Source organism: Bombus pascuorum, chromosome 5 (genome assembly GCF_905332965.1).
Source record: "Bombus pascuorum chromosome 5, iyBomPasc1.1, whole genome shotgun sequence".
NCBI classification, from domain to species: Eukaryota; Metazoa; Arthropoda; class Insecta; order Hymenoptera; family Apidae; genus Bombus; species Bombus pascuorum.
The window spans coordinates 5,052,714-5,076,920 of record NC_083492.1 but is presented as its reverse complement, the minus strand read 5'-3'; the positions used below and the strand labels follow the sequence as shown (position 1 = coordinate 5,076,920).

Below are 24,207 nucleotides of genomic sequence, written 5' to 3'. Positions count from 1 at the left end.
GAATCAAGAAAAATCGAACACTTTTTTCTCCTACTCTTTCGGTCTGGACAGCTTCTTAACCGCACCACTGCGTTACGATTAATTTGAAATCAATCTTGTTATTCGGTTTTAATCTCGCGTATCAGTCGTACATCGATATTATACATTGAACATCTCGTGTAATTAGATTACGCTTGAAACGTTACATAAATTATTCTGTAGTCAGTAGTTATAACCCATAGAATATCGAGACAAAAAACATATCATTATTTAAAAGTATCTACTTATACAGATATATATTAATTTTCGTACGATATAATTTAATCATTTGTAAAATTCCTGAAACCAATCTGACTGAAATCGTTGTGTCTGTATTAACTTTTAATTCTACGCTCACGGAATATTCGCTGTCGCCAAGAAAAAAGTATCATTAGCATGAGTGTGAGAGTATCGAAATTATCATCGATTCCTAACTCTGCTGCAGTCCACGAATTTTCATTTCTAACTCTCGTTTCAACAAACACAAAGACTTTTAACGTTTGGAAGAAAATCTTTTATCGCAAAGTTAGAATGAAAATTATTAAAATTATTAGAATTGGTACGAAAAATCACACGTAGCAATAACATTTTTCCAATGCTTTCCTCAAGGTAAAGGGACTTTTCAACAAGAGGAAATACAATTTTCACAGTGGAAAATGACAACGCAATAAGGTTAAGAAGATTCTTAAAACGACACCTCGAAACCTTGATATAACGTTTCCCCGTGTTTTCTGCGGGACTTGGAAGGTTAAACGCCGGCGACGACACCGATTTAGAGGACGCTTTATAGCTCAGGGTGGTAGCGCCGCGTGGCACACGGACAAGACCGCGCGCTACGACAGAAGCGCGACGACGCCGGCGTCGAAGGTGGTGGCTCGAGTGGCTCGGGGGGTGATTATGAGCGGGTAAGTGCCGCCGTCCAGTTTTTACTCCCCGCCGGACGCCCTTCACCCCTATCGTGGCAACTATCCCCGCCACTTTTGCCATGGCTCAACTAAACCCCAACGGATCAATACGCTAAAACATTGCCATATCGGGACGCCGCCGTATAAAATCTCAAAGAAATAACAGTGGATTTCGTGTTTTCCTTCGGTCACCCTGTCACACCCCTTTCCAGGTCTACGTTAACGAATTTTCGTCAGCGTTCCATCAGATACTGGGCTTTCTATGGATTTTCTGGGTAATTTGGAAGCTTTGTTTTCATTCGTTAGCAAATTTACGCGGGAACAGTTTGTCGAGCGATGAAGACGAGTAGGAGGCTATATCGTGGGTGTTCGACTGTTTTCCTCGACGTTGAGGTGGTTGGTTCGAGGGTTAGTAGGGTGAATCATTGTTGCGATGGCTTCTGACGATAATTTGTTTATCTATGATTTGTCGATTGGAGTTTGTCGAATTGGTTTCGATTACGTATGAACTGAAGGAAATAAATTCAATTTACTTAGGTTAATCCAAGTTAGAACACGAACCTAGAAATCCGATGTAAAATAAGTAGAAAAATTTCCACCAATTAAAATCAATCCAATCATCTAAATTACTTCTCAACCAACTACTTACCACGTATTCATTCCATTTCCAACTTCCTATCTAATCGATCGACGACCGACTTTATCTCCAAACTCCAACTACCCTACGTCTCAATGACGCCATCGATAAACCTAATTAGACACAGCACATACGAGTGTACGTATGTAAGTACATCATTCTAGCAAACAGACGACCCAGTAGAAATCTTTGCTAGACGTTAGAACTCGATATCCGAATCATTCGCGTACCAAAGTGATTAAAATTTCAGGAATATTAGTGTCAAAACACATGCTCCTTGCCTATGTTATATAATTTCATTAATTTTCCCAATTTTTGCTTCCTGGAGCTAATCGGTTTAACAAATAAGTGGCTCGTCTATATCTAAGGTGGGTCGGTTAGTAGAAAGCAGTCGATTTTCAGGGCAGAAGAACGTAACGTTGGTAGCTGGTCCTGGAAGGGCACGAAAGACGGATGAACGGACGTCCGTGGCCTACCGCAACCCACGTAAGACACTGATTCGCCTCGTCCCTTCCTCGTGAAGGCGCGCGAGCGAGCGCACGCACATGAACGCACGTTCGAACGATTCACGTGCACCTCGATGACGACGTAACGTTGCCTCGACGCGGATGGTCGATATATCGATTGTCGTCGACGAACTACCGACTGGTCGACGACCACAAGAACCAGTGGGGAAGCGAACAGGAACGAGGCTGATGGCCGTGTGTGTCTGGCTTGTGGTCACTTGTTGCCTTCCACCCCCGGGGGCTGGCCTTGTCCCTCTGTGTTTGGGGAACGCTTGTCGCCGCTCCAACGACAAACCATCCATGCCAACAGAGAGAATGAGAGATGTTTCTATCCTGTCGGACGGAAGGATCAGCCTCGAGGAATTCGAGGCTGCTGGTGATTCTGGTGTCCGCTTTCTTTTCTTTCGCCGAGCGCATCGCTTGATGGAGGTCAGTAAGCGATGGCCTCGTCCGTTTATTCGAACCTGTGTATCGGTCAGCGAATTAGTGGCCGTGATCAAACCTGACAAGATTAGTCAGACTTTTTGAAAGGTGTAAAGCTTAGTGAGCGTGTGTTTTGGTTTGTTGGATCGATGGGGTGAATTCTAGAATGTGATGTTGGATCGATAGTTAGGTCATTTCGAAAAATCCAGCATTGGGAATCGTAAAGGAGCGTCATAATATTTCCCTGGGATGAAATAAATTTGGAAATGTTAGCCGAAATTTCTGAAAAATTTACTAGTCAGTGTTTCAAAGAACTGTCAATTACGTTTCAATTTGTGATGTAATATTTGGATTTGATTATAAGGATTAAATTTCAATATCGATACGATCGAGCTCTTTCCTAATGAAACCACGCTTTTGTGGTATAGAAAGAGAAATCGACGTCTGAAATCGCGCTAATTTTATCAACAATCAATTAAACTCGAGACATAAATAGCGTGCGAACTCCATTCCCTTTATCGGATGAATACACGTTCGCACTCTGATAAATTGACATTGGAACGGAAATAAAGTTTCATCGGCGACCGAGCAAAGGCCGTTCTAATGGTTCTGTGTTTCCGAAGTCAATTCATTTACAGGGCATAAACTTCTTGCCGTCAGATAAACGCGCGTTATAAAAATTACGCTGCGTTTATCTTATCGCGCGTGTACAACGTTCTGCTTCGCTACCTTTCAAATGGCGCGAGGAATAAAAATAGTTCACCGGGGCGCCCCGCACGATGGAAAAACACGAAACCGCGCCATCGTCGATTTCGATTCACCGCGGGGTGTCGATTATTCGATAATTTCGCACATTCTCCGTCTCTTTCGACGACAAACCCGCTAATCAACCCATCGACGGCCATGCCATTTCCTTCGTCTTAAGAACAAGCTTTTTCGAGATTATGCTTATCGTTCGGAATGTGAGATACGTTTCTAGACAGTCGATAATGGCGCCCTTAACGTTTACCTGGCACCACCTCTTTTGGAAAAACGTTCCATGACAAACACAGATGCGTTCGATCCGACGAAATTTCTTTCTTATCTCGTTTGGTGGAATTAGAAGCAGGAAAGGAAACCGTGGAGGAACCGCAAGGCCTGTTTCGAGAACATCTAATAAAGGTTGCCGGAAACGATCTCGCGCCATGACGCATATCATCGTTCCATGTCGGGTTTTTGTTGAAATTCGCCGTCAACTTCCCGGAATCCTCGATGTCTTCCAATAAAATTTAACAATGATAATTGTCCCGGCCGATAATTATTCACGGTGGGCCGTCATAATGCGCGCACAGACATTTTTACGACCGTAATTAGCGCTTTCGCGTGTTATCTCCCATCTCATAGCACTTGCAACTCTCTGTCCACACGTGTCTCACTGTCTCTCTCTCTAATTATCGCCTACAATTGTCTTTTTATTACATTGTTGTCCATTCCGTGAACGCTTGATGGTCGAACTCTATGCGTGTTCCGTGTCCGCTTTTGTCACACCGAGTTCTTTGATATTTGATTTCGGTCTGGACATGGATTCGTGCGTTTTATGTTTCACGGACTGTACGTAGAAAAACCATGCGATTATCTAAAATCTTTGGACTTGTACCTTGTTATAGAATAAATCGGGACCAAGTATTTAAGTATTCTTGTTATCTAAATTTACTCCGTCGTACTTTACTTTAATATTTTTACTTTGGAGATGGAACACGACTTTTGTCAAATATTAGACACAAAATGAAAATTTGCTCTATTCACGTTAAGGACTGCTCTGAAGTAACAGACTGAAATGTTCGTGAAATTTGACAGGATAACTCGCAACGTACCGATACCACTCTCGAAACTCCAAAAGTCAGAAATACGCGATCCAATCATCGAGAGGGTATGAAATCTACTAATCATTTCGGTTATAGAAAATCGCGAATTCGATTTTTTTCGAGTCTTACACATACGTAATCGCTATTACGCGACAGTAGGTAGAGGCCGACAGGCAAACAGCTAACAACGTCCGAGTTCGTGGCACGTACGTGGGAAACACGGCCACTCTGCTCTCTGGCAGGGATTATATAATATTCAATTTTAGCATGCGTGCGACCCGTCTTAATCCAGCCATTACGTCTAATTGGTCGAGATTAGCTAATATCCTTGTAGTGATTAGGCCGTGTCTGTAGCCACGGCTCGTTTAGATTGAAGCCAATTCCCCCGAGCGTGTAGCGCATGCATTGCTGCTTCACGTCGCTGCGAAGGATCGATAGGCTGATCAAACATTATTACCCGGAGAAACCTCGAACCGTTCTTTTCACGCGTGCACACAGGGGATCGCGTGTTGCGTGCATGCCAGATCAGTTCGTTCGACTCGACGTTACGCCTACTCTAAAAAGAATTCGAGCTCGTCGATTCGAGAAAAACGGCTGCTACAGATCCTTTCGCTGGATGGTTAACTGGCATCCATTCGACACAGTGTCTGTGGTCATTCGTTAGAAGAAATTGACTCAAACTGATTTCATATGTCGGATATTATACGAGAGGTGTTATAATGGTAACTGTGTCGTTTGGATCGTATTACCGTTGTAATGTTCGAAAAAAAGAAGAGAGCAGATGATTTTTTATCACAGTAATTGCTGGCTGCGAACTAACACTATTTTACAAATTATAGCAAAGGATCGAAGATTAGTTATTAGCGATGATTTAAAGAAAAATGTTACTTTTAAATGTATACTCGTATGCAAAATATATCGTCATATTGCTCCGGTTGATTAAAATTTCTCCTTAATGAGATTAAAGGATAAATCAGGAATTACAGCTGGTGATTCAGATTTAGAAAATGTAATATCGATTAACTTAATATTTGTACGAACCGACCAATTAACAACGAATCGTCACAAATCCTATAGATTTTGTCTGAAGCATCGCGAACGTTACCTCGTGGCCTCTTACTGGGGAACTTGCAAACCTATAATTTAATAACCAGCTGCTACGTTTCCATATAGCCGGCGCGCAGTTAGACACGAGTAAACAGGCTAGAACGCTCCTTTTAGAAACCTCTCAGCCAAGAAAGCGAACCTTTCGAGGATACTCGAAAAACTACGGACGCTTCTTTGCGTCGTTTTAGAGATCTTGGCTGTATTTTACACAAAGTCGAGTTCCAACTAACGAGGTCTCATCAGCTTCGTTTCAGATCTTTTATCAAAAATTTTACGAAAGTAAATTAGTAACGCAGTTCTTGGAAATTTTATAAACTACGTGAGATAAGTGTTGTTTCTACTTCGAAGCTAATTTATTCGTATCAAAGTTCACATTTTAAATAATATTCCGAAGCACTAGATAATTTTACAATTTTCCCCATTGAGAAGAAAAACCTATCGCTGGGAGGAAAGACAAACATGGTTTATTGAGAGAAGATAACATCTTCAAACACTCTGCTCATTATCATGTAAATATCGATAATAGCGCGGCTTGATCGCTCTTGTAATTTTCTTCTACAGCTAAAAAAAAATCTTGGAACGTATCTCGATCGAGATACTAAAACCTCGAATAGATTTCAATTCATTTGCTTAAAATGATTTTTTCGTTTCCCCATACAAAAACCTAATATTTCCTTCGTTCGATCCAATAATTCCCGCCTCTCTACACGTTTTCAACAATACAAAAAGAAAAATTACAGAGTAAAGAAAGAAAACGAGAGTCCTGCCGCCTATCCATTACCCGTTATCAGGCTTAACGCGAGCTTATCAACGTAAACTCCGTGTTCCTCGCCTTCTACATACTGGTCAGCCGGCCACGTCATATCTTACACGCCGGTTGAAGGAAAAGGAAGATCTCTTCCCTCCGCTTTGCCGGCTAATGTTACAAATCTGGCCCGCGAAAGGGCGGGGATGTCGGCTGTCTTGTCTGTGCTACCAACTGGCCTGTAAAGAACCTATCTCCCTCTGCCGGCTCACGATCCTCCAGGTTCTTGTCTTTATAGTTTTATATTTTCCTCGCTAAAACCTCCCGTCCACCGTCTCTCTCCACTCTTCTCTAACCGCTCTATCCTTCTTCCATACTCTCTCCTTCTCTCGCCTTTGATCTTCGCTCAAACTCACGGTCCAGGTAGACGAGAGAAGAAACGCGTGCACGCGTGCACTTCTGATGGTTCTCGTGCGAAGTCTGCATTACTACGACGAACCGTTTGCACACCGCGACCAGGTGTGTAAACAAGGCTTGTCACTTTCGCCATGACAAGACCGCCGGGTGACCGTCGTCGTTTTCGTCGGATCTGACGCGCATCTCTCGCGTTTTCGGCCTGTCTACCAAGAGAAAGATCGCGCCACGCCGATTGCCCGGCTTTTCGAGGCGTGAAGCACCCACGGCTTGCGAGATCACCGCCGGCTGATAGCCGGTGAAGAAATAATTAGAGGCGTGGATGCTCGACGAACGCTCCCCGAGGCACCAACGACGAGTTTGCTCGCGATAGCCACGTTTTATCGGTCACCAGTACACCGGACGATTCCTCCTCCGGGGAAACAGTCGATAAGAGATAGTCGGCCGAGGGAAATATTTTATTTGACGAAGAGTCGAAACCGCGATGCTTCGAGGATCAGCCTGTTTAACTAAGTTCGAAAAACGTGTTTCACGACAGAGTTTGGAGTACGATAGGTTCGCGAGCGGTGGAACGATTAATTTCGAGGTTTATGATGGGGGATTTATGGGTCGCTGTAGATACTTGGTTCTGCCTGGCAGGAATGTTGGTTTTGAGAATGGAAAGTTTAGGATGTATAACTGTCGCGCGCTATGGTAGGAGCTTCTTTAAGCTGCGATAAATGTGGCATTCTTTTCCGTGCTGATTTACGATATTAAAGCGGGTATTACGTGGAAACGCATGACGTTTATGCGCGCTGTTCAAGTTTTCGAGTTTGTTATTGACAAGCTTTCTAGCTTTTTGTCAAAGTTAGAGAATCAGGAAGAGAATACGATAATTACGTTTACATTTTTGTTTTCTGATTTCAATCTCATCTTATGACGAAAGAAAGGTATTATATTTTAATATCACATAGTAAACAGCTTCCAAGTTGACGAAATTTTGTAAAAATTAGAGATCCAATTATCGAGGGAAGCATCATTCTAGTGTTATATTTTATTATCGTAACAAGCAACATTTTTAAAATTACGAAGGGGATGAAACATCGCGTGTTCAACTCCAAAATCAAATAAAAAGATAATTTTAGTAATACGTCCAACAACGTACTGAATTAAAAAATTGCCATACAAAGAAAGAAAGCATAATTTCTCGTATACTTACTCCGTATTCTTCGCTTTACATTCACGTAACAATAAATAGCACATAACACAAACTGCTTCCTCCTTTCTTACATTCCTCTATGTTTAAACAATTCTGATAAGATGTAGCGAAGAGAACGACGTTTTCGAAATTTTCCCTCCAGAACTATTCCAGAAATAAAAAAGAGACGAGATATCAAAAATAAAAAAGGAAAGGGAAACAGAAACTACAAGACGTAGCCTTCTCACCGAACCCTCGAAATAATCTCGACAAATAATCCTCGCAATCCAGGCGCGACTGTGACCTGCCGGAGTCACGCTCTCCTAAGGACGACCGTTGGAGACACACAAAAGGGAATCGTTCCGTTCTTTGAATGGACTTTTCCAGGTATTCAAGGCCGGAAGATTCCAGAGTGTGTGGAGAGGCCTCCGCGTGAAAAAGCTTGCCAGACGGAGGAAGAAAGACACGAAGCTGAAAGAGGGCGCGAATGGAAAGATCAACGTTGGAAGAGACGCGCGGTTCGCAACGAAATCAGACTGTGCGTCGAGTGTTTCAGTGTGAGACGATCTCGTGCAGCGATGAGACAGATTTACTAGGCCGACGAAAAGTCACAGCCTGTCGACCTAGATGACACCGGTCATCCTGGGCTTCGAATGCATTTCCATACATTAACCCTCTACTTAGATAGCGTCCCTAGCCAGAAACTATTCCCTTCGTGGTCTATAGCTTCATTTTTTTGTCTCTTTCTATCGTTTAATAATTCTCATTTTGTTTCATTGCCTTTTTTGTGATTTAATTTTTTGTGATATTTTTCTTCCAGTTGTTTCGAACATTTTCTTTCAGCAATTGTTACGGAAGATATAGAATAATGATATTAACATCCAAAACCGAGTAAAAAGTTCTTCTCCCTTACTTATTACCATATCATTTAGATTAAAATTCTCTTGTATAAAAACCTTATGAATGCAATTAGGGCAATCGAAATTTTTGCACGTTACGTGCATTCTGTACTAGTATTCATAGCGTACCAACTTTAAACCTTTCTTTGTTCGCTATTATACGTCGGATAAGCTAAGTATACACAAAGCAAATAATGTGATGGCATCCACGGGGTGATTCTATCCAGCGAGCACAGATTTCGAGCGTATCTTCGGGGATTCCAGTAGGCTGACTGGAATTTATCGGACCATAAGGCACTTTTATAATATCTCCGACCAGTGGTTTCTCCTTTTCTCCATTCTATAGATTTTACGTGTATGCGTAGCGTTAAACCGGCACCTAAATTTCATATCGTCTATAGTGGATCTTTTCTTTCTATTATTTCGTGGCAGGTGTTCCTTCGCAGGTGTGTGCGTTCCGACGAGATGTGCTTTTGATTTTACAGGGGAAAATAATATATTTATCGTAACAGAAAGGTAGTAGTGATTCTATCTGAAGAAGCAATATGGATTCGATGTTCTGTTAGAATTGTACATTTTGATAATTTAATTTATTATTGGTGGAATCGTGTGAAATAGAGACAAGCGTTATTTTTGCTATTTCACAAGCTATTTTATATGCATATTATTTGATAAATTCATTAATTTTATTAGGGAATATTACATATTAAATGGTAATATTAAATTTAACGAATATCTAAGTAACGAAGCGAATGATATTGACTTCCCTGAACCAGATAATTTGATTTTACTGAAAATCGACAGTGTGTCATCTTGTATTTCTTTAAAAGATACCTTTATATATAAAAACGTAATAAAACGCTTATAAATCAAGGTGTATAATAATTCAGATAATGTCAATTAAAAAATTGTTAACGCGATAATACAGCAAAACATGATGTAACTCTGTTGCGACGAAAATGTAGTATTTATCTAAATTGCAACAAATATAAAATTTCGAAGGTATCGTAGAGCTCATTTTACCGTCATTATGAGTTAAAACCGCTAAAACACATATATTCAAATGTTTATTAAAACCATCGCACGAACAAAAAGCTACACGTCCAAGCCTCCAGCCATACATCAATTTCTACCCCGAATTTTTCAAACGAAACATCGTTGGACTTCTTCAAATTCCTTCAAACTTATCAATCATCCATCTTGGAGGATTCAGCTTCGACGGACACCGGTTCTGTCAGGATTTTAACGCATCATTAATAAAATCGAAGCGCGATATCGGTTAGTATTTAAGTGCGTGACGCGAACGCTGTGGAAGTGTCAAGTATCGGAGCAAAAGTTCAAACTCATCGGAGAGGGAAGGTGGAAGGGAGTTTTCTGGGAATTATGACGAGTATATGCTGACTAGTTCCCGCCGGGTGGTATCCCCGGGCCTCATGCTCATTCGGTAATTAATTACACCCGCCGTCGAAGCTCGTTCGTCGATCTTCATCCGAGATATCGACTGGATTCACCGTATACGATTCGTAACCGATTCACTGACGCGAGCTTTTCTTCGCTGGCAGCTCCGCCGCACACAAACACGCTTGCATACACGCGTTCGCCACCACGGTGAGTCACGCCGCGAGATTAATAAGATTGTGTGTACATTGTACGTTCCCCGTTTGACGAACAGTCCTCCTTTTTTTCTGTCAATTTCTCGCCTGTAGGCCTTCGTATTTTCTTTTTTCACGAGGAGATTTTGAAGCGCGAAACGAAATGAAGATATTTAAGGAAAGAGTTAAGTCATCTTTGTGACCGTTGAAAGTTGTACGAGGTTTCAGGAAGTTCTTACAGTGGTATTGTCACGATCGTACGTTTAATGCGTTAGTGAATAATTTATTAAAGGAAACTTGAGTTTAAATACATACCACTACAGATATTTGTACTATACTATATTATATTAATCAGCTTTAAGGAGGTTCAATAGGAAAAATAAATTTTGAAACAGATCCTACGCACCTCTTACCCTACAAAACTATTTTCTCTCAAAATTCAGACAATCACGAAACACCTGTGATCGGTAGCAGCGTCGCGCAGCTTCTCAGTAATATCGATGTCGTGATTAGTCTTCGCATCGTTCATTAACCTTAACAAGATCTCCCCTATTCACCAAACATCACATATCTCCGTTTGTTCCTACACGTTTATCAGAGCGAAAGCCACGTTCAAAAATCGACGCGAGCAAACATTCCGTCATTCTTATCGTCCTTTCGCAGATTAACGAATACTCCGGCTCTGTATTCATTTTCACGCCACCTCTCTCTGTCGTTCATCACCATGTACTCAATAAGTGAACGCGTCTCATATACATGTGCGTCTACGTGCGCTCGAATTGCGATAATCAAACCGGAATATCACGATCGGACGAAAGAAGAGTTACATTTGTTCGATGACTTCTTTATGTGTAGAAATGAATTTGATGGCATTTTAATTCAGGTACATTAAGTTTCGTCTTTAAATTAAACTTTAAAAGACAGTTTTAAATTAGACTTTAAAAGACGATATAACGGTTAGCAAAGGAAAGAGATGACTTTTGTATTGGAAAAATCACCTTATTAATTACTATAAGGCAAGTATTAAACGCAGTAGCTCGATTAGAATGACAATAGGATTAAGATATTCGTTTATCTATCTATCGAAGATAGTAAAATATGTATGAATATTTTACAAGGCTTCGAATCCCTCTGCATCGGAAAATGGTCTAACTTGCGTTTTTCACGCATCCTCGAGAAAGGTCCGAGTGCAAGGGGTTAAAATACAAGGTACCGCCAACTTGGAGCGACGCACAGACGTTTTTCGCGAAATGGGCCGGCGTTCGAGGGAAACGATAACCGGCTGGTCAATTAGAGGTTGGTCCGACGTTCCTAAATATCGTTAAATCGCTTTTACATGCGTACGTCCGAGTACATAAGCCCCTTAATTTCAGTGTAACCGGCCGCGACGCGACGCGATACGGACGCGACGTGGTGCAGTGAGGGACGAAAGGTGCGGTCGCCCTAAGGGCAGCACCGTAGCTACATGTGTATTCATATTAGCGCTTAACCGGGCGCAACAGAGGCCTCGTCGTATGTCCAATGTAAAGGCCTCGTGTATATAGCGCGCAACGCCGGAATATTATTCAGCGTTAGCGTAACCCTTGTCACGGATTTAATAATTTATGGTAATACGGAATCAAAAAGAGCGGGGAACGTAAGCCACTCGATGCCGTGCTGATTCCTACACGATGTAATTATAGTGTTTACCGGTGCGCCGACCACTACGTCCGCCACGTTATTAGACGCTTGGACGCTTTACTCATAGACAGTGCTTCCTTTTTATTTTCTCTCCTTCCCCTCACGCTCTTTTTGTTTCATCGGTGTTGATTCTTCTGCGTTGTTTTTCGTTCGATCGTTACGGCATAGTCGAAGCAAAATTAATGAGAAGCTCCTATGAAAAGTTGATGGAGGTTGCCACCGAGCGAAGGGAAAATAGCTCGCGTTTTCGACGTGGAATTAGAGTAACCACTTTTCGATAAAACGAGTTCATGTCCTTGTGTCGGTTGTCTTGTAATTAACGTAATGGAAAAATTGGAGATTTGAAATATGTATAAAGCGCGATTGTAAGGGTCCGTTTGTTAGTCGCTTCGTTAACGAGGGATGTCTTTTAGCATAGGAAGTAAGAAAGTTAATCGACGATTTAATGATACTCTTATGTTAAATGAAATATTAATGTAACATTGTTAGAGAAGATACATCGCTTCGAAATAAAAGGGGGTGTTTCATTTTCACGTACTTTGCGACGTTTTAATGGTAAACGTTACTACCATTGTGAGTCAAGATCTACTAAAATATTCGTACGAATGTACTTTACAACAAATTTCGTTGTACAAATTTTCTATGTACGTGTAATCTCTTATATTTTCTTCTTTGACGTATAGCGCAATTTAAAAAGAGCAAAGCAACCCTTTTGTTTAACGTTGCGCTCTTCGATTTTTTCAAACGTCCGAATGTTTTGATTTATATTCCACGTCTCACCCACGGTTGCAGCCGCGTGATGTTGACTCGTTGACCGGTTTATGCCATTATACCATGCTTCCTCTGATCTCTCTCTCTCTCTCGTACTCTCTCATTCACAGCACTCCCCTCCCTCTCTTTCATCGCGTTCTACGTTTATTCTTAATAACGCTCGATCGATTACGACGCGTTTCCAGACATTATCATTTTACGTCGTCACGTATCGTACAAAGTTGCTACCACATAGTTTAATATTATATTACTAGAGAGAATTCTTCCGTTTCTCGTTACACGGAACACAAGCTCCTCGATTATTTGAAATTTCTCATGCGGTTCCCCTTTATTGGCGAATATTTTTAGCCTCGCGATCTTTGAATTGATTCGTGAGATTAATAATAACAGACTCGTTAAATTATAATCTAGGTAGTTGCTACGTGTCAAAATACAGTTATTTTCAAAATAAAAGTATTGAAATATTGTATATAATTCGTGTTTGCCAATGAATTACTTTATCATTGAAAGTGTATGGAATATAACAATTATGATAATAGTTTAACTACTTAAAATATACAAAGTATTGAAACAAACTAGAAATGGTAGAAATATGAAACAATGATCATGGTATCTGATATATCTTGTATCAGCTATATAATATTTATCGCATATAGACCCCATTATTATACAAAACACTGTTAAACTTTTCTTTTCTATTTAAAACGCTTTCTGCAATTAGATACAAACCCATAATCTTTATCAATCACAAATGTTCACTTCTGTAATAAATTTGTTTTGTCCAAAATTTTACGAATCATCCTGTATTCTAGAATCGAGTTAGCGCACTTCTCATTGATCATAAAATCAGTGCTGCGAAAAAAGATTCTTGCTAAAAAATGATATCTGCAACGATGGAAAAGAACGAGGAGTATAACATGACGTATGAAAATTCGAGAAGTGGCTAGTTGAAAGGGGTTGCGAGAGGGTGAGCGAAAGAGGAGCGAGAAAATCGGGGAGAGACTTTATATACACGAGTCAAGGCACGGGTAACGGATATACGAGCCATATTACAGACTGCTACTGCACACTCGCCAGGTTTTATAAGGCGCTTAAAATTTTATTCGTTATAAAATTCCTTCGTTCCCGCCCACCTACCCCTGTCACTCGTTCATCCCGGATGCACACTGGAAATTTCGTGCACGATAAAGGGAGGGATGATTTCGAGTGATTTACCGACCTTCGATGTGCTCGTTTACTCTTTACCTTTAGTCACCCTTCGTCGAATTCTTTCCTGGTTCAAGATACTTCTAGTCGTGGTTAATACCACCGATGTCTCATATATTTATATCGAATATCTAGGATTATCGTTAGAACCGAACCTTTTAAAATTTAAGTATTTTTATTTGCCTTTTTCTTAATATCTATTTCACTTTTTTTAACGATCTTGTGGCATTACTTCCTAAAATTGCTATAGTTTGTATATATTGCAGATTGTCTATTTATTTAATCTTTGAAGTTATTTTGCCAAAAGCACATTTTTTTTTTAACAGAATGTACCTTGTATAGTTAATAACAGAATGAGCTAATTTCATCAAATATAGAATATTATAGGTACAATATTCAAAGGTGTAAGAGTCTTCTTTACTCCTTTATCAGTAAAAGATAAGATAAATTAATTCCGCTCACGATATATCTACAAGCTTTACACGTTTACTATAACACGTGTAACTTCCACTTTATACTTTATGATGTATGTAAGATCAAAGTTTAATCGTTTAATTTTAGACGAAGCAGCGAATAATTACACAATTAGATGCTCGATAGATTTAATGTTCATCCACGCGATAGTGGAAACACTATATTCATCCTTTTCGATAAGAAACACGGCTATCTTCGTACGTGGCCGTTGCTTTAACTTTGTACAACAGCTTGATTAAATTACTGACTTGTACGGCACGCTACCGTGATAGGTATCGCTATATTTAATTAAGAGTGTCCTTTCTTCTTACTGACGTTAATTACAGCGAACCTTTATCCAGCCATTAAAAAATTATTACGACCACGGTAGAATACCACGTGTACCGAACAAATATTCTTTCCTTTCTCTAGTTTACTGGCTTATTAAGTGCAAAACTGTTATTTATATCGTAACTTTCCGTTACGAATTAGGACTCGCCCAACATTGTTTCGATAAACTTTACACGGTATTATTAAAAGTAATAACAACCCTCAACAGAGTATCAACTCATTAAAAGCTTCTCTTCATAGACTTACCAGAAACTATTCAATCTTCTTTACACATCGCAGAAAGAAAATAATTGAGGTCTTATAGGTCTATGGTAAATACCGTATATAGACATGCATCGTATTTTATAGACAGATAATTGAATTATTATGAAATTTTTATTTAGTTCATAAATGCAGAAAGAAAAAAGTTCTTTAAGTACCGCTACGATTATTAATTCAGAGGCAACTAATACTAAAAATACTGAAATTAAAACTTCTATGGCAATTTACACGATTTACCATTTTGTTCTATAGACCGTTTTTTCAGGAAGCTCGTCGATACGAGAATTTATAGATCAACTCACTGGCACTGTTTAATGGCTTAATCAAAGTTTCAAGTTTGCAAAAGTTGAAACTTCCACCGAACGAACACGCTGCTTATCCTATCCTTTTCTTCAATTAAAACTATCAGAAATACCCCGAGAGCATCGAGATTCGCGCCATTTCCCTTCCAAAATTTTGTTTGCAGTTTTACGTAAGCAGCTCCTTTTCGTGGAGAAAAGAGAAATACCACACCGAAAGTGTCCCTTTCATGGTACAGGTAAGAGAGGGTGGTTCGACGAGATTCTACCTCTTCGAGGGATGAAACGAGAGAAGAAAGAGAAGGCTGCTCATCAGGATAGACCGTGCTCGCACCAACGCATTGTTACTGAGTTATGTTCGAACGACTGCGCCTGAATTCGACTTAATTTTCCCGAGAAAAGAGATTAAGCGAAAATGGCTGCCGGGGGACGAATGCAGCGCGCTCGTTCTCCCGGAAAGCCTCTAAAATATTCGAAATTGTTACCTTAACCGGTGCATTGTCGCTGGTACGGATCCTTTCAAAGGTCTTTTTTCTTCTTTCTTCCCCCAGCGAATTTCTTATTCGTTCACCTCGCCACCGGTTCTCGGGTGACGAGCGACGCTTAAGCGAATTTTAAACGACTCACGGTTGATTAATTGTGCGTCGCCCGCTGGTCAATCCTTTCGGGCCTCGGCGAATGTTTTTTCGTAGCCAGTGACGAGAGTAATGAAACGAAACACGAGGGACACAAAAGCGAACAACTCGTTCGTTCCTCTTCGGCGTTTCGCTGTTTGAAAAATATTGAGGCTGCTCGTTGTTAGAACCAACCGAGAATTATGAGTTATGAGTTGTGTTTCGATGACAAGGTTTTTGTGGAACGTTCGATTCCTTCGAGAAAATGACGTGAATATCAGTAGTGTTGGATAAATTATAATATATCTTTTAGATCGAAATCCTACATTATAATTTTTCTATATTGAATTTTAATTCTACGTTCGCACTTTCCTGAATTGTATAATTCTACGTTGCAACTTTTCCATGCTGTAATTTAACTATACGTTGCAATTTTCCTATATCGCGATATTTCTGTATGGAATTTTAATATTATATTGCGAGTCTTCTATACCGCATTTTAATTCTATATCGATAATACTTTCGCATTATCCAGCCCAACCCGAACACGTACGTCTCATATTTGCTATAAAACGGTAGAAAATACATCAAAATAATTTCCCTGTACAAAATCTCGAAGGAAACGAACCGGCTAGCCTTCGAAGCTCTGCGAAAGCAGAAACCGATGGGACACGGTTTAATTCGCGCGAATGAAATTAATTATGAAGATAGAGGAGATCCTGGAGGATGTCGGCCGGTCCTCGCATCCCTCTTCCTCGTTTCCCGGAGGGAGGCGGACGGCCACGTCCTGTCGGGCTGCAACCAGTTTCGAACAGTTCGACGGAAACCAGTCGAGCGAGAGGAAACAGGGACTCGGGGAAGGGAGAGGAGACGAAGGGAGAAAGATAGACGCTTAGCGGAGGGACTTACGGACACTTGGCCGCTCAATGGCGCGAATTTAAGAGCGCCAGCCGTTACGCTTCTCATTCGTTAGCATAAATTAATTATTTTCCAAGGGAACGTTGAGATATGCCGGACAAAACCGTTTAGAAATATCAGCCGGAGACACCGGTTGGTTGATTGTTACCGCGAGTTGCACACCGCAATGCGGTGCTCCCGAAGTGTTCGTAATTACCTCGCATGTAAGAAGTCGTTTCATAATTATCTTCCGGTCACATTGGAATCGATATTCGCCGTAATTCAGCCGAAGAATGGCCGCTCGTGAAGCGAGGCCTAGGTTCGGTGAAAAGAGGCGTGACTTCGAATAACGATAATAAAGGAAGGACACCAAGTATGAGAAAATTGTGCGCTTTTTGCGTGGTCGTGCACAAAGTCTAGAGATTTTTTAAGTTTTCTTTTCTGTTAGTCTTAAGGAAACCTTGAAATTCTCCTTCACAACCACACCGCGAAGAAACGTAATTCGATAACGTTAATTAACTGGGAAGAACCGCAAATGGAACGTTGCGCAGAACGTTACTAATTAATGGGTTACTGCAGTTGATCGCGATTACAAGAAAGACAACGCCATACTTCTGGACGTTAAGAAGATAGGAGTGTTCTAAAACGACAAACCAAATAACAACGAACGTATAAAAATAACGCGTATACAGCCGAGCGCTCGTTAGAAAAATTACCGATCTTTGAAAACCACGTTTGCTTCCCCCGCACATGGAAATCCAGTCGAGAAACCAGTCGCGCTAGAACGTCTTGCATCGATGTCGGACGATTCGAATCGCAATGGTTCGAGAATAAGAGAACGAAGAACGAGAAGAACCAAAGAAATATTTTACAAAGTTGCACCCACGAAAGAGACGGAAAGAAAAGAAGTCGACGATCAAACGAGACGAATTGGAGGAGGAAGGGAGGCGGAGAAATAAGCGGGACATCCGGCTCGAATTAACGAACGAAAATTCAGCTTGATTAACGCGGAACGAAATCGGTGACGAACGCGACGCGGTCCATTCCGTGGACCCCCGCGCTCGCGCGAATTAATTAAACCTGCGTCATTGTGCGCGATCGGTCGAGGAACACGCGTAGAATCAGAGACGCAACACACGTCCGTTGCTCGGTTCGTGTCTCTGGAAATCGGCGCGGATAGGTTTTGAGGTCGCGTCCAGTTCGTGCACGGGCGCGCACAATAAGCGAAGTGGACTTAGATTGGGCTAATTAATTAATGCGCACGTCCTGTCTCGTCCCGCCTAATTATCTCGCTTGTCAGCTCGACCGTCGTTCGCCACACCGTTAATACGTGTCTCCCCTTCTCTCCTTTGCGCATTCCACGTTTGCCTTCTCGCTCTGTCACGTTTGCTATTCTTGTTCGTCGTCTCTTTCTTTCTCGTTCCTGTCTCGTTCCTAGCTCCGGTGGATCGTATCTGTGCGTGTTTCTCGTTTCTCGTACGTTCGGGGTCAGCCTGTCTTTCTCTATCCGTAATTATAATCAGGCTAATTGTGACGTCAGGCACAGGAAGCTACACCTAGAAAAATCGCCCGACGTCCGCGAGCCACACGAGATACCTACACCACGTCCTACGATCGTTTAAACGATACTGATCTAACGCGCTCGGAGATCCGTATCTGAGTATAAGCCGCGGTTCGAATGCTGTATCATGGTTCGCGGTTTGATCTTGGCACGGTGACACTTTATCGAGAAGAATGTGAATTAGTTAGACTTGTAACGCGTGGTATGTCGGCCTATGCATACAGCGACAGGTTACATAATAATAGACAGGAGAAGAAAAGAAAATGAAACCTAAATGGAGATTTCTTTCTCTTATTAAATACGATATTACGACGTGTTTTTCACTTTAAACGTTTTATATATTTTTATATATTTTAAACTTTTTTTACTTTATATACAGTCGACTTTTAAGTCGAAGCGTTCAAGCACTTACACATATTGGGCCTTTTAAAGTTTTGATACGATGTGAATTAATCGTCATCTGATATGCTTTGATCGTAGGTGACTCGCAACAGCTTCAGTTAAGTTATTAAATTATAGTTCAAAATCAAAAGACTTTGTTTCTTTTTAAATTCTGCGATCTACCCGATAAAGGTCAACGTTAAGTGCAGACTAGAATTAAATATTCCAAAATAGAGTACAGAAAGCAATGAATATACATTAAGGATACACAGCGTCGTTAATTTTAATATACAATTATTCAACTTTTTAATAGATAATTTGCATGTATAATCTATCGGTTATACAGGTTGACGAACACTACTATAGATCATTAACTTGTCGTTAGTTTATGTACATATATTAGCAATATTTATATGCTGCTGTTATAAATCAACCAAACTATTTAAACATTTATGATCGGGTAGTATATATAATCGATGTGTTTCCGACAAAGATCTAGTTGCGAATTAGGGGATGTTGAACTTCACGATATAAAGGGTGAAATTGTTTCTATGAATCTAAATAGTAAAATAATACTTTTAATAGTGAAATTTCTAAAAATTTAGTTAAAACGACAATTCAATATTATGACATATACTTCGAACGTAGAACCAGCAACTTGGTAAAATTAAGAATAAATATTTCGAATATCCTCCTGACAAATATATCTCCTTTATACAAAAATCCTATACGTATACTACAAATAGAATTGAAAAATATTTTTTACGAACAATAGCTACCAGATACCTAACTATATTCAAGCACCGTACCTAAACCCAAGACCAAGGAAAGAAAGAAGCAAGAACAGCCCATTATCGTCATCTAAATAAAATTACGGTTTATTTTCGCGAACAATTAGCCTCGCTCTGCTGGAGTAGGTAGCAATACTCGTTCTCTGTTCGTAAATAGCCTCGAATCTCGCGGTTCATTAATTTCGAAGAATCCATAGGCAGGCCTGCGCTCTCTCTTGTGTCTCGCAAAAGGATCGTTCGATTCTTCTGTACGTGGTATAGGCTCGAATTTGAATCGACGATCAACCACGATGGGAACGAGGCATTGATGCGTGTCCAGAGGAATCGTCGATCAGTTGCGTGCGCGCGAAATTACAAGCGATAAACGCGAAAATTTACCGCACGACGGATCGATTTGGCGGCGAATTAACCGATGAATCTCGACCGCGGTATCGCCCCTAATGTGATTAGTTTTTCTCTCCTGTTGCCGATCATACTCGCGATAATGGTAACCGTAATAATGGCCATAACGACGGCACGCTGGCAGAAAAGTCACGCGAATATTTCCGCCATGTGAATTCGTACGATGACAAATACCGGCATAAGTGTTGTCGAGTTAGTGGAAGGAGTAGATGAAAGACAATTTCAATCGATTAGAAGATTTGCACGAATTGTTTCTTTGAAGGAAAGGCGATTCGAGAGACGAAAAAATTGGGAATTATTTAAATTGAGAATTTACAATTGGATCTCCGAAATACGAAGCAGAAATTTTAATCACAGGCGTCTGCATTTTTTCCATTAACTTAGATCTCCATTTACTTGATAATTTCATTTATAAAATCACTGCACTTTAACAATTTGTCTGATGTAATACGACTCTTGTATTTAATGATATATATCTGTTTGTAAAAATGTTTTTGCAATTGGAAGTGATCAAATCTCGAATCTTCTAAAATTCTCTACTAGATCGCAGTAATTAAAATTATTTATTACAAAACTGACTACTATAAAGTTGCTGGATTTGATTGAAATTCAGCTATTACAAAATCATATAATTTAATAGTTGCACGTGACTATTTTTTCTAAATCTCATTTCATTCGGTTATTACTTTAGCAGTATACTTATTAACATGGTTAATGAATTGAAATGAAAGCAAATGTATGTGCACTTTCTGAGATTACGTATTGATAGGCTGGTTTTCATAATTTTTTATTTAAAAATATGCAAATTTTGTGCGTCTATCTCGTGTTGCATATTCTGAAATATAATTAATTACTTTCATCGTCATTAACAGTACGAAGCGAGGTTAAGCATAGAACTTGGAAGTCAATTTTTTCTGGAACAATCAAGGTCCTTCATGAATTTCAATTCTAGCCTTATCTGGGAATATAGTTAAGATAAGTTAGATAACCGTCGTGTAAATTAATTTATTACCCTAAGTAAGAATTCTGATTCTGGAATAAATCCTATCGATTTAGCAATTTTTAGTCTCAAGCGTGCATTTTAATCCATTTATCTTTTCTCTTTCAATCCATCATAGCTCACGTATTTCTCGGAATTAAAATTCTGATTAAAATAAATCCTGAATATCTTTCTAGCTAACAAACGACCCAGTTTAATTGTTCACTCTATCCTCGTTATAAAAATAAATTCAAAAAATAAAACCCACACACATACAAAACGTCCATAAAATTATTTTAATCCTTTCAAAAATAAAAGATTGACACAGATCCGTAACCTCTTTTCCTTTAATACAAAAATTTCATCGATCAGAGGTAAAAAATCGCGAACCTTAAAAGAGGATCTTTATAATACTTCGTACGGTAGAGAAATTTGTAAAATTTTAGAACTAAATTTTGTAGAAAAATAATTTATTATTCAGCATCGGAGATAACAAAAATTCAATCAGCCGTGAACGTATCGAGGAAAAGTTCCAAAATTCAGCACAGTACGAGTCATGGTACGAATGCACAGAGGAATTGATGGGCGTGGTGTATTTTCACGTGATTTATAGATATAGAATTCGATTTAGGCAGGTACGCGAAGCGCGAGGAGTTCGCGTCGCTTGTAAAGACTCGCGAACTGCCTGGAATTCGAATGAATAAACGCGAATCGAGCGTGTCGCGCTCGAAGAATGAACGTGGAGGGAGGCCAACAGAAGAGCGAAAATGAATTATGGAGGAATGTGGCGAAAAATGTGCACCGCTTCGATTGGCGCGCGCGACTGCCTTTTCCCACGAGTTCTGGAACGAGGGCTTTCGAGGCTGCGTCAGAAATAACGAATGCATTAACCTTACTACTGTTAGGTGGCCAAGAATAAGTAGAGCTGCACGAATTTACGCCTTGAAACAAATGCAAGCTATATTTTATTTATAAAGGAATCCATTTATCTAGAACGTTCTAAACAGATGGTTTAGATTTCGATAAACTATAACGTAGCACTTGAATAATGGAAAAGAAAAACAAGCTATATATATATCGATATTTTGTAAAACGACGAAAGTCCATTTATAGGGGTTTTAATTATTAGTGATTAATCCGATGGAATAATCTAAATCAACGATTGGTCGATTAAAGAAAAAAGATTTAATGCCTCAATGAAAATTTATTCCACTTTTGATAAAATAAAGAAAGGAAACACGGTTTATTCGAAATTCTATTTTAGTTAGAGACGGTGACAGTTGGTAAAGAGAACAGTGTAATACGTTACTACACAATGAGCTATAATTTTAAATGATCGCTGCATAACAATAGCAATATTTCATTTTCGGCTAGCCAAAACCCCTCGATGCTACACAACGCAACCGAACTTAGTTTTTCTTCGAAAGTTTCAAAACAAGTTGTTCAATGAATGATCAACGCAATTTATTTTCATTGCGAAAGCTAAAATAATATATGTATTAACTTCTAAAATTTGTCCACGACCTACAATCTAAAGGGAAAAGTAAAAATATTTAAACGATACTGTAAGAACGCGCTAATTAGCATCCACGTTAGATAGAAAATGACTAAAATTATTAGATCAATAGTTATGAAGGAAAAAGGAAACTACTAACCGCATGTTCTACTTGCGAAACAAAAATCGTTACGCTAATTCGGAATTCGTGACAAAAGACAGAAACTCAATCCATCGGAATCGAACCTGCTAAATAGGTAACCGATGTTGGGACACAGGGGAGGGGACGACTTCCAGCCCACTCGACCTCAATTCGGGTGCCACGTATTCACGATAATCAAACGGAATTATGCTTGCCGTGGGGCAACGACTAACCGATCCCATAAATCAAAGAATCTACATGGAAGCGTTTCGTTCGAACCCCACGGAACCGATGAATCGAAGGGTGATGAAGATTCGGTTATGCCGGTGGAATAAAGAGACTCGATCGATTGGCTGATCAGCGAGGATCAGACGCGATGTAACGAGTAAAAGAGAAAAGAAAAAGAGGATAATAACGAAGAAAGAAATAATCGAGACCCGGTGGAACAGGTAGAGAATTCGGGTACGCTGCTGCTAGATTTCATCTTTCACCCCTTTCGCTGACATAAATCGAACGACAAACGAACAACACCTAAAGAAAAGGGATCGGAGAGGTGAAAGAGGGGGATGGTTCGAGCTTTAAAGACCGCAACGTACTTTAATTGTATCGTTGAGACGAGAGAAAAGGAGAGAAAGAAATCTAGCAAACTAACAGGCAGAGAATGAGAGCAAAAGGGACGAAGGGAGGAAAATGGAAGAAATAGAGCAGAGGCTCGTCGTGTATCATGTATTTTAAGGTATTTGGGTCGCGGCAAGGGTGCTACCACTGTTTCTATTATTGTCTCAAAAGGGAAGCAGCCCCTTCGCTTTCAGGACCCTGGCGCACACCTCTATTCACCTGGAGTAAGCAGACCTGACGAACCGATCCACGCGTATTCATCCGCCTCTCCTCTCTCCTACCGTCAACCTGGCCTAAGAATCGAAAAAGTGACAACTTCTCCGCGTATATCTCTCCGCTCTCTTTTCGTTCGATGTATCTGTCTGGACCAGCTGGGCGACAATGCCGGGAATTAAGGGCACGGATCGTCATAGGTGTGGGAATCCCGGATGAAACAGAGCTGCGACCCGGCTTGACTCTCACAAGAATGCATACTAATACCGAGACGGATAGTCCGTTCGTTATATCGAGGAAGCAGAAACGAGGATTTCCAACTGCTGTTGGTTGCTTGAGGGGGGATGCTGTAGAGATCACCCCTTGAAATTTATTCCCATGCTTCTTGATGATCGTATGCGATCTGCTGAACGTAGAGAAAACCGGTAGCAAAAAGACGTGCAAGACGTAGATTTAAGATGGTACGAATGCTTTTAGTAAGACGGTTAAGACAAATATTTATAAATACTTTCTCTGTACGAAGATGTTTCAATGACTTTGAGAGGAAACTAGGAGGAAATAGCAGATATCTTTTTACAGATGCTTGTGTGATCATAATATATTATATATCTGTGTAATACTTGTTGAAGCACGTACGAACGAAAGTTCTACAGTAGCAGTATCTCCTACAGGGATGCATTATACATCTGAACAGAATTTTACAAGTATTTAAACAGCTGTAAGCTATTAAAGACTATAATATATCTATTGAAATCTTTGGTTTATGACATTTTTGCAAACTTTAAATTCATAAATTCCATATATCTACCAGAATGCTGCATTTATT

The 24,207-nt window shown here is 40.1% G+C and overlaps 1 protein-coding gene across 7 annotated transcripts in view; it reads right to left on the bottom strand.

Annotated features, from left to right (window-relative positions):
• The window catches only part of LOC132907088 (zinc finger homeobox protein 4), a 399,871-nt gene that overhangs the window by 256,512 nt on the left and 119,152 nt on the right, over positions 1 to 24,207 (bottom strand). The gene's annotated exons all lie outside the window — the stretch shown is intronic.